This window comes from Lynx canadensis, chromosome F1 (assembly GCF_007474595.2).
Source record: "Lynx canadensis isolate LIC74 chromosome F1, mLynCan4.pri.v2, whole genome shotgun sequence".
NCBI classification, from domain to species: domain Eukaryota; kingdom Metazoa; phylum Chordata; class Mammalia; order Carnivora; family Felidae; genus Lynx; species Lynx canadensis.
In genome coordinates this window covers 60018872-60027091 of record NC_044319.2, presented here as the reverse complement: position 1 = coordinate 60027091, position 8220 = coordinate 60018872, and the positions used below count along the sequence as shown (strand labels likewise).

Genomic DNA, 8220 nt, shown 5'->3' with positions numbered 1-8220 from the left:
AAATTATTCCCCATAAAGTTACCCCCACGACTGTGGTTTATCTATCAAAATAAGAAATCCCAAAGCTGGAATTTAACTTCAGACTTCATTCGGATGCCCCTGGCTGTTCCCGTGTTTCTGTTCCAGGGTCTAATCCCACATTTGTACTTGGGACATTCTTCACAAAATATCTAACATGTATGGGGCAAGGGTTCTTCTAAGTGCTTCTATATACCAGCTCATTCCGTTGTGACACTAACCCTATCGCAATGACTCTGTGAGATGGTTACTATTATTATCCCCCTTAGATAATGACATTGGGGCTTCAGAGGTTAAGTAACTTGCTCAACATTACACAGCTAGAAAAACCGAAATGAGACCAGCTGTGTCTGACTGCAAACTCTTTCTCCCAATGAGCAACAAGTACCGTCTCTCAGGATTTTTTTTTTTTAATGTTTATCTATTTTTGAGAGAGAGAGACAGAGCGCAAGCAGGGGAGGTGCAGAGAGAGGGAGACACAGAACCCAAAGCAGGCTCCAGGCTCTGAGCTGTCAGCAAAGAGCCCAAAGCGGGGCTCAAACTCACAAACCATGAGACGATGACCTGAGCCGAAGTCGGACGCTCAGCCGACTGAGCCACCCAGGCGCCCCAGGAATATAAATTACCAAGAAGATCTTGGCAAAAGAAATCTGAATTGCAGTTTTTCACGATAACCTCTAAGATCCCCTGGGTCTTCCCACAACAAAATGGACTGAGCACCTACCCTGACCGGCCCTAAGAAACCACAAAGAACAGGCAGGGTTAAGACACTCAGGGAGCGTCCAGTCTGGATTGGCAGGGACACAAGTAATCAGGCCACCTCAGGACAGAGTGGAAAGTGAAGGGTGGATGGGGGATGCTAAGGGACACAGAGGAAGGGCACCTCACCCAGCGGGTGGTGCAGAATCCTGTAAGGTCCCTGTAAGAGGAGACGCGCGAGCCGAGGCTCGAAGGCTGGTTGGGATTGGCCAGGCCACGCGGCCAAGAGGGGGTGAGTAACGAGAAGACATTCTTAGCGACAAGAACTGCACATGTGAAGCCTGGAAGCAGGAGAGAGCCTGGCCTGTCAAAGCTGGAAAACAGAGCCCACGGCAAGGAGAAGAGAAATAATATCGGGGAGAAGCAAGGCCAGGCCCCAGAGGGCCTTCTTCATTCCTGGTGTCGCTCCAGGTTACGACAGGCTATACCGCAGCCACACACAACCCCAAAGCTCCGTGGGCTTCAGTGTAACCAAGACTTATTTCTCACTCGTGTAAAGTCCGAAGTGAGTGGGGGGGAAGCCCCCCCACCAACTCTGTAACTACAGCTTCTGGAACATGGGCCTGGGAGGCCCCTTGCAGAAGAGAGAAGAGGCATCCTAAGCGTGTTGCTCTCAACTCCCTGGGCCTGGAAAGGACACTTTGCTTCCCCTCACATTTCACGCGACCCCCACCTTCACGGCGAGCAAAGGTGGTCTGTGTGCCAGCAAGACGCGATGCCACGGGAAACAAAGTACTGTGTCCACCCCACCACGATAAGGAATTCGAAACTTTCCCCGTGCGCTCAAAATTTTAAGCACGAGAATCGCATGGTCCAGTTGGCATTTTGGGGAAGCTCGCTCTGGCTGTAAGGTCAAGAAGACAGAAGAGGGAGGGATGACAGGAAGCAAGGGGACTAGGACACCTGCCGTATCCTGAGCAAGCCGGGAGGGTGACAGAGCAGGGACTGTGGCAATACACACAGAACTGGATGGGTTTAAGAGCTTGGTCAGAGGTAGAGTTGACAGAATTCCAGGAGTGGGAGGCGGCGGAAAAATGGGTAGAGGATTAAGAGAAAAGGGAGTTAAGGAGGGGCCCAAATTTCTGACCTGGACAGCTGGTGGCCGTGGCCGGAAGAGTCCCGGGCACTGAGGCAGGGAGAACGAGTCTGTAAAAACGGGCAAAGATAGAACCTGGGGGGTGGGGAGGGGCACGTGTGGAGCCACAGGGGCAGGATGGGAGGGTGAAGCCTGATTCTCGGCAAAGGGAAGTCAGGCAAAGTGCCTAAAACTGAAAAAATCAAATACAGGATCAATATAACCATATTCTTTGGTGATATCAAAAACACAAACGAAAAAAATCAGCCAAAAGCGTTTCATGCGTCTGCCTCTAGCGAGTAAAAAAAAAACAACACAAGGAAATGATGGAAGACTGCCACTTTCCATAACAAATTTTGTAGAACTACAACTCTTTAAATAAACTATGTACATATATATTTGATTACAAAAAATGAGTGTTTCTTTAAAAAAAAGACAAGACTGGGGCGCCTGGGTGGCTTAGTTGGTTGAGCATCCAACTTCGGCTCAGGTCATGATCTCACGGTCTGTGGATTTGAGCCCCACGTCCGGCTCTGTGCTAACAGCTCAGAGCCTGGAGCCTGCTTCAGATTCTGTGTCTCCTCTCTCTCTGCTCCTCCCCCACTCATTCTCTCCCTCTCTCTCTCTCTCTCTCCCTCCCTCCCTCTCTCTGTCTCTCTCTCAAAAATAAACATTAAAAATTAAAAAAAAAAAAAAAAGACTGGCTGCTGCAGGGTGTTGCTACCTTCAAGAGGTGTCCTTCACCACTTTGCACAGAGGGGTGTCCACCAGGATTTCAAAATTTTTAAAAAAATTTTTAACATTTATTTATTTTTGAGAGACAGAAGAGACAGAGCACAAACGGGGGAGGCGCAGAAAGAGAGAGGGAGACAGAAGCCAAAGCAGGCTCCAGGCTCTGAGCTGTCAGCACAGAGCCCAACGAACCATGAGATCATGACCTGAGCCGAAGTCAGACACTTAATCGACTGAGCCACCCAGGTGCCCCTGTCCACCAGGATTTCAAAGGGCAACATGCTGGGGAGGGGGCTCTTCCTACTTCCTGCCATATGTCATCATTCATACTGTGACCCTGAACTTGATTCTCAGAAAAATCAGAGAGGGCTTTCTAAGGAAGACCATGTTTGACCCGGCTCCTGAGAAGTCACAGAATTTCCGAAAGGAAGGAGCACTTCAGGTGGGTGTTAAAGGTGAAAGCCTGGCAGACAGAGAGAGAGATGTTCTGGAATGACAGTAGCTCTGTTTGGCGGCCCAGAAGGCAGATGCAGTGCTCTGGGATGGAGACAGAAGAACAATTAGGTGGCTAATGGCACTGTTTGGGGCAGGGTACTCACAAAATGAGGTCCGTGGGCCACCTGCATCAGGGTCCTAAATATCACTCAGTGCTTCCATCTTCAGGAGGGGGAATCTGCATTATAGTATGTTTTCTGGGTGAATCCTGCACACCACTAAAATTTGAGAAACACTGGTCGAGCGGGAGGAGATAACATCTTGAAATAAAATAGTAACAGTTTGAATGGAAAGGAGGAAACAGTCATCAGACCGAGGGCCTCTCGGATCCAGGACTGGCCTCTGCCAGCAGTCAGGGCACATGGCCCCACTGCCTACAGAAGTGTCGATGATAGGGAGCCAGCAACACCCCACACTTCCTGCCCACCACCTCCCGCCATCGCTGCCTCGTAAAAGGACCTCCACTCCATACGATACGGCGTGAAAAGTACTGACCTCCAGTCTCAGCTTTTCCACTATGTGTGTGTTTTAACAAGTCATTTCATTGCTTGGGTCTCAGTTTCCTCAACCGTAAAATGGGGTGGTTAGACTAGATTACCTCCAAGGCCACCTCAAATCTAACCTCCTGAAAACAACAATGGATGATATTCAGAATCTAAGAGAACTCCTAAAAAAAAAAAACAAAAAACAAAAAATAAGAACCCCAATAGAAAAATTGGCCAAGAATATGAACAGGCAACTTAAAAAAGAAGAAACTCAAAAAACTAACAAGCATATAAAGAGGTGTTCACACTCGTTAATAATCAGAAAAATGCAAATTAGAACAATGGACTTTATACTTATTAGATTGGCAAAAAATGGAAAGCTGGATCACGTCTCGTTTGGCAGGGATGTGGGGCTACGGGGACCCTGGTGCGCCGCTGAAGGAGCACAGTCGGGTAGAGACAGCCTGGAGAGCAATCTGGAACTACTTAAGCCAAATTAAGCATATGCCTCCCTGTGACCTAGCAAGTCTGCCCAGGCCCCTGTGTGTCGCCCACAGAAACGATCACACAGGCCTGTGATGGAACCCACATGAGGACATCAAGTGCAGGAGGCTGGATGAGTGAGCAGGTAAAATTTATAGAGTGCTACAGAATGGCACAAGCAACGGACTAGCTGTCCGTTTGGCAACACAGCTGGATCTTGAAACCAATGCTGAGTGGAAAAATAAGGGGGGGGACCCTAACAATACTCTATAACCCTGAGAGCACACAAGTCCTTACAATGTCCCACAAGGCCCTAGATGATCTTCCTCCCCCTCCCCCCACACTCCCTCTACCTCCCTGACAGCACCCCTGTCCCCAGTGCTCACTCTGGCCCAGCCTCACCAGCCACCCTGCTGTAGTCAACACATGCAGGGTGGTGATGCTGCTACAGGACCTTTGCACTGGCTACTCCCTCCATCTAGAATCATAAGCATTCAAAAATCCTCTACGCGCGCGCGCGCACACACACACACACACACACACACACACACACACACACACCCTTGGTCCCCCTTACTCAGCTCTATTTCTACCTCAGACAACAATCAAATGTAATAAGTGAAAGGTAGTAAGTACTATCTCCCCACTCCCACCTTTTACTATGTGAGTGAGAATTTTTGCCTGTTTTGTTCACTGATGTCCCCCAAGGCCTAGAACAGAGCCTACCATAAAAGAGGCACTTAATACATTTTGTTGACTAATTGAATGATTACAACACCATACCACTCACACACACGTCAAATGCAATTTTAAACACATTCATTGGGGCCCCTGGGTGGCTCAGTCGGTTAAGCATCCAATTCTTGATTTTGGCTCACGTCGTGATCTCACGGGGCATTACTTGAGCCCCGCATCCCTGCTTGAGATTTTCTCTCTCTCCCTCTCTCTCTCTCTGCCTCTCCCCAACTTGCACTCTCTCTCAGAATAAATAACATTTAAAAACAAAATAAATAAATAAACACATTCAATGAATATCATTCAATGAATGGTGAGAATGAGGGTTAAAGGATATTAAATTTATTTTTTTTAATGTTTGTTTTTGAGAGAGAGAGAGAGCATGAGCAGGGGAGGGGCAGAGAGAGAGAGGGAGACACAGAATCTGAAGCAGGTTCCAGGCTCCGAGCTGTTAGCACAGAACCCGACACGGGGCTCAAACTCACAAACTATGAGATCGTGACCTGAACCCAAATTGGACACTTAACCTACTGAGCCACCCAGGCGCCCCAAGGATATTAAATTTAAAAAGGGAAGGGCTTAGCATGGAAAGACGATGAGAAGGTGCCATTTAGTGAGGAGTATGGGTAATTTAGGCTTGTGTAATTGAGATTAACACAGGGAGGTGACATCACTGTCCACTCACCCTCCCCTCTGCCCATCAGCACATCTGTTGAGAGTTCCCCTTCATGCCAGATCTTTGCCTGAAAAAACCAAGCCCTGGCTGTGGGGAAGGGCCCTCTGTTCCATCTACACAGCTGCCGTCTCTGAGATTTCAAGGTCACAACAGAGCTGAGGATACCTCGTGGGCAACAGTGCACACAACCCCACCCCCCCCCCACCCCCGGCTCCTCAGTTTCCCCAAACAAAAGCTCCGCCCGAGGAGGAGGGGACTGGGCTCCACCCAGAATGGTACCTCAGACTGTAGAGCGAGTTCCAACTCACAAAGCCTTTCTGCAGCCTTGAAAGATCTTACTGTCCCATTGTATGAATACGAAAACTAAGGTTTAAAAAGGTTAGCAGTCATCCTATGTCACCTTGTTAGTGCCCGGCAGGACCGACATGTGCAGCAACCAGTTCTTCTTGACTCCGTGTTTTGTGTTTTCACTACCAATATCATCTGCCGCTCGGTGCAAAGAAGACGGCCCTGTTAGGGAAATCGACAAAATTAATTCTTCCAGATTTGATTTTGCATGATTCTGCCATCAGCTCTTTCCTGTTGCTAACCGCTCTTTGTCTCTAGGATTCAAATTCAAAACCTGTGGATTTGATACAGGCAGTGTGAAAGCTAATGTTAGAAAATAAGGCCAAACAGATCATCTATTACTATTAAGAATAAAGGATTTAAAAGGATTATCTGCTCTTTGCAAGCCGCCAGACGGGTGGAGACAGCACACTGGCAATCCACTCCGGCAATAAGTTCTGATATTGCTGGGGGGGAGGGGGATTGAGGGAGGACCCAGTGGGAATCTGGGGTGATCTGAAGGCAGTGCTGGGTGATTGACAAGGATCAGATTAGGAAAGGGTGCAGCTAACTGGTTTCTTAAGCAGACCAATTATTTAGGCCAAGAGATTAATACTTAAGAACAATACAGTCTGGGGGCACCTGCATGGCTCAGTCGGTTGAGCGCCTGACTTCAGCTCAGGTCTTGATCTCATGGTTCTTGGGTTTGAGCCCTGCGTCAGTCTCTGTACTGACAGCTCAGAACCTGGAACCTGCTTTGGATTCTTTGTCTCCCTCTCTCTCTGCCCCTCCCCCCTTCATCCTCACTAACGCGTGCTCTGTCTCTGTCAAAAATAAATGAACATTAAAAACATTTTGGGGGGGGGCACCTGGGTGGCTCAGTTGGTTAAGCATCTGACTCCAGCTCAGGTCATGATCTCGCGGTCTGTGAGTTCGAGCCCCGAGTCGGGCTCTGTGCTGACAGCTCAGAGCCTGGAACCCACTTCAAATTCTGTGTCTCCCTGTTTCTCTGCCCCTCCCCCACTCATGCTCTGTCTCTCTCTCTCCCTCTCTCTCTCTCTCTCTCTCTCTCTCTCTGTCAAAAATAAATAAACATTAAAAAATTTTTTTAGTTAAAAAAAAAACACAGTCTGGGGGCATCTGGGTGGTTCAGTTGGTTGAGCGTCCAACTTCAGCTCAGGTCATGATCTCATGGCTCATGAGTTCGAGCCCCAAATCAGGGCTCACTGCTACCAACGCAAAGCCTGCTTTGGATCCTGTGTCCCTCTCTCTCTCTCTCTGCCCCTTCTCCTGCTCACGTGCTTTCTCTCTCAAAAATAAATAAAACATTTTTTTTAAAAAAAGAACAATACAGTCTGGTGTATGACTTGGGGTCTACTTGGATGCCCACTCACTGAAGTGACCATAGGCGCATTCCCAGTCAGCAAGGTGGATAAGAACAGGCCTGATCCTTTGATCTGGTCTCCCTCAGAAGCAGATCATGGCTTATAGTTCTTCACCTCACTGAACTTGGCCCATACACGTGGGTACACTTGGTGGGAGCTCTATAAACCTCTCACTGAAGGCCATGTGATTACAGCTTTACACTGAAGCCCTGAAACCTTGCAAGTCTCCTACTAGGAAGCCTCTTTGGGATTACCAGTTGTCAGTGAAAATCCGTTTAGGCTGATCTCGTCTCAAGCCCTCATCCCGACCCAACAAACAACACATAAAAAGAAATCAGCGTTAAGGATCACCGTTATCGAGGCATTGAGATATTTCCTCATGAGCTTCGTGGACCTTGAACACATTGTAATCTCTGTCACTCTCATTTTCCCTCAAGTTAAAATGGGGATTAAACTCGTGTGTGGTCCTAAAATTTAGAGATTATTTCTATGAGGAGCTAATACAACCCCTGGCACAAAATAAGCCTTTGAAAAATGGTACCTTCAGGGAAAGATAAGCCATCTTAGCCACCACCCCTCCCCTCCACCTTCATCCCAACCCCCCCCATCCCCCCCACCCCACCCCTTATGGAAACCTTCCCTTTCAGATGGTACTCAAACAATCTAATGTTACCTGACACCTACCAGCTGCATGACCTTAAACAAGTCATTTGCTCTCTCCAGGCTTCAGTTTTGTCATTAATAAAAATAAAGGCCATGGACCAGAGGTATCCCTGCCACCTCCCAATTTTGATGTTTGTGATTATGAGTTTTAGTACAAAAGAGCTCCACGAGCAGCGAATTTTGATTTCTCTAAACCTTACAGATGGCTTGTGCATAGTTTTATTTAAGCTCAAAAGAGAAACAAACAAACAAAACAGTGTCTGGAGAATGAGACAGAACTAGGCCCTCAGACCTTGAAACCCAGGCAGAGATTCACGTAAGCAAACAAGAACACAAGATGCATTCAATTCACATAAACTGTGGTCATAGAAAACAAACCTCTCAGCC

At 47.8% G+C, this 8220-nt stretch overlaps 1 long non-coding RNA gene across 1 annotated transcript in view; it reads right to left on the bottom strand.

Moving 5' to 3' along the window:
• LOC115504893 overlaps positions 1-8220 on the bottom strand; it is a 54289-nt gene that overhangs the window by 33281 nt on the left and 12788 nt on the right. The window contains exon 5 of the long non-coding RNA XR_003965834.2: positions 5859-5968. This is a non-coding gene — a long non-coding RNA (uncharacterized LOC115504893). The remainder of the gene's footprint in view (positions 1-5858; positions 5969-8220) is intronic.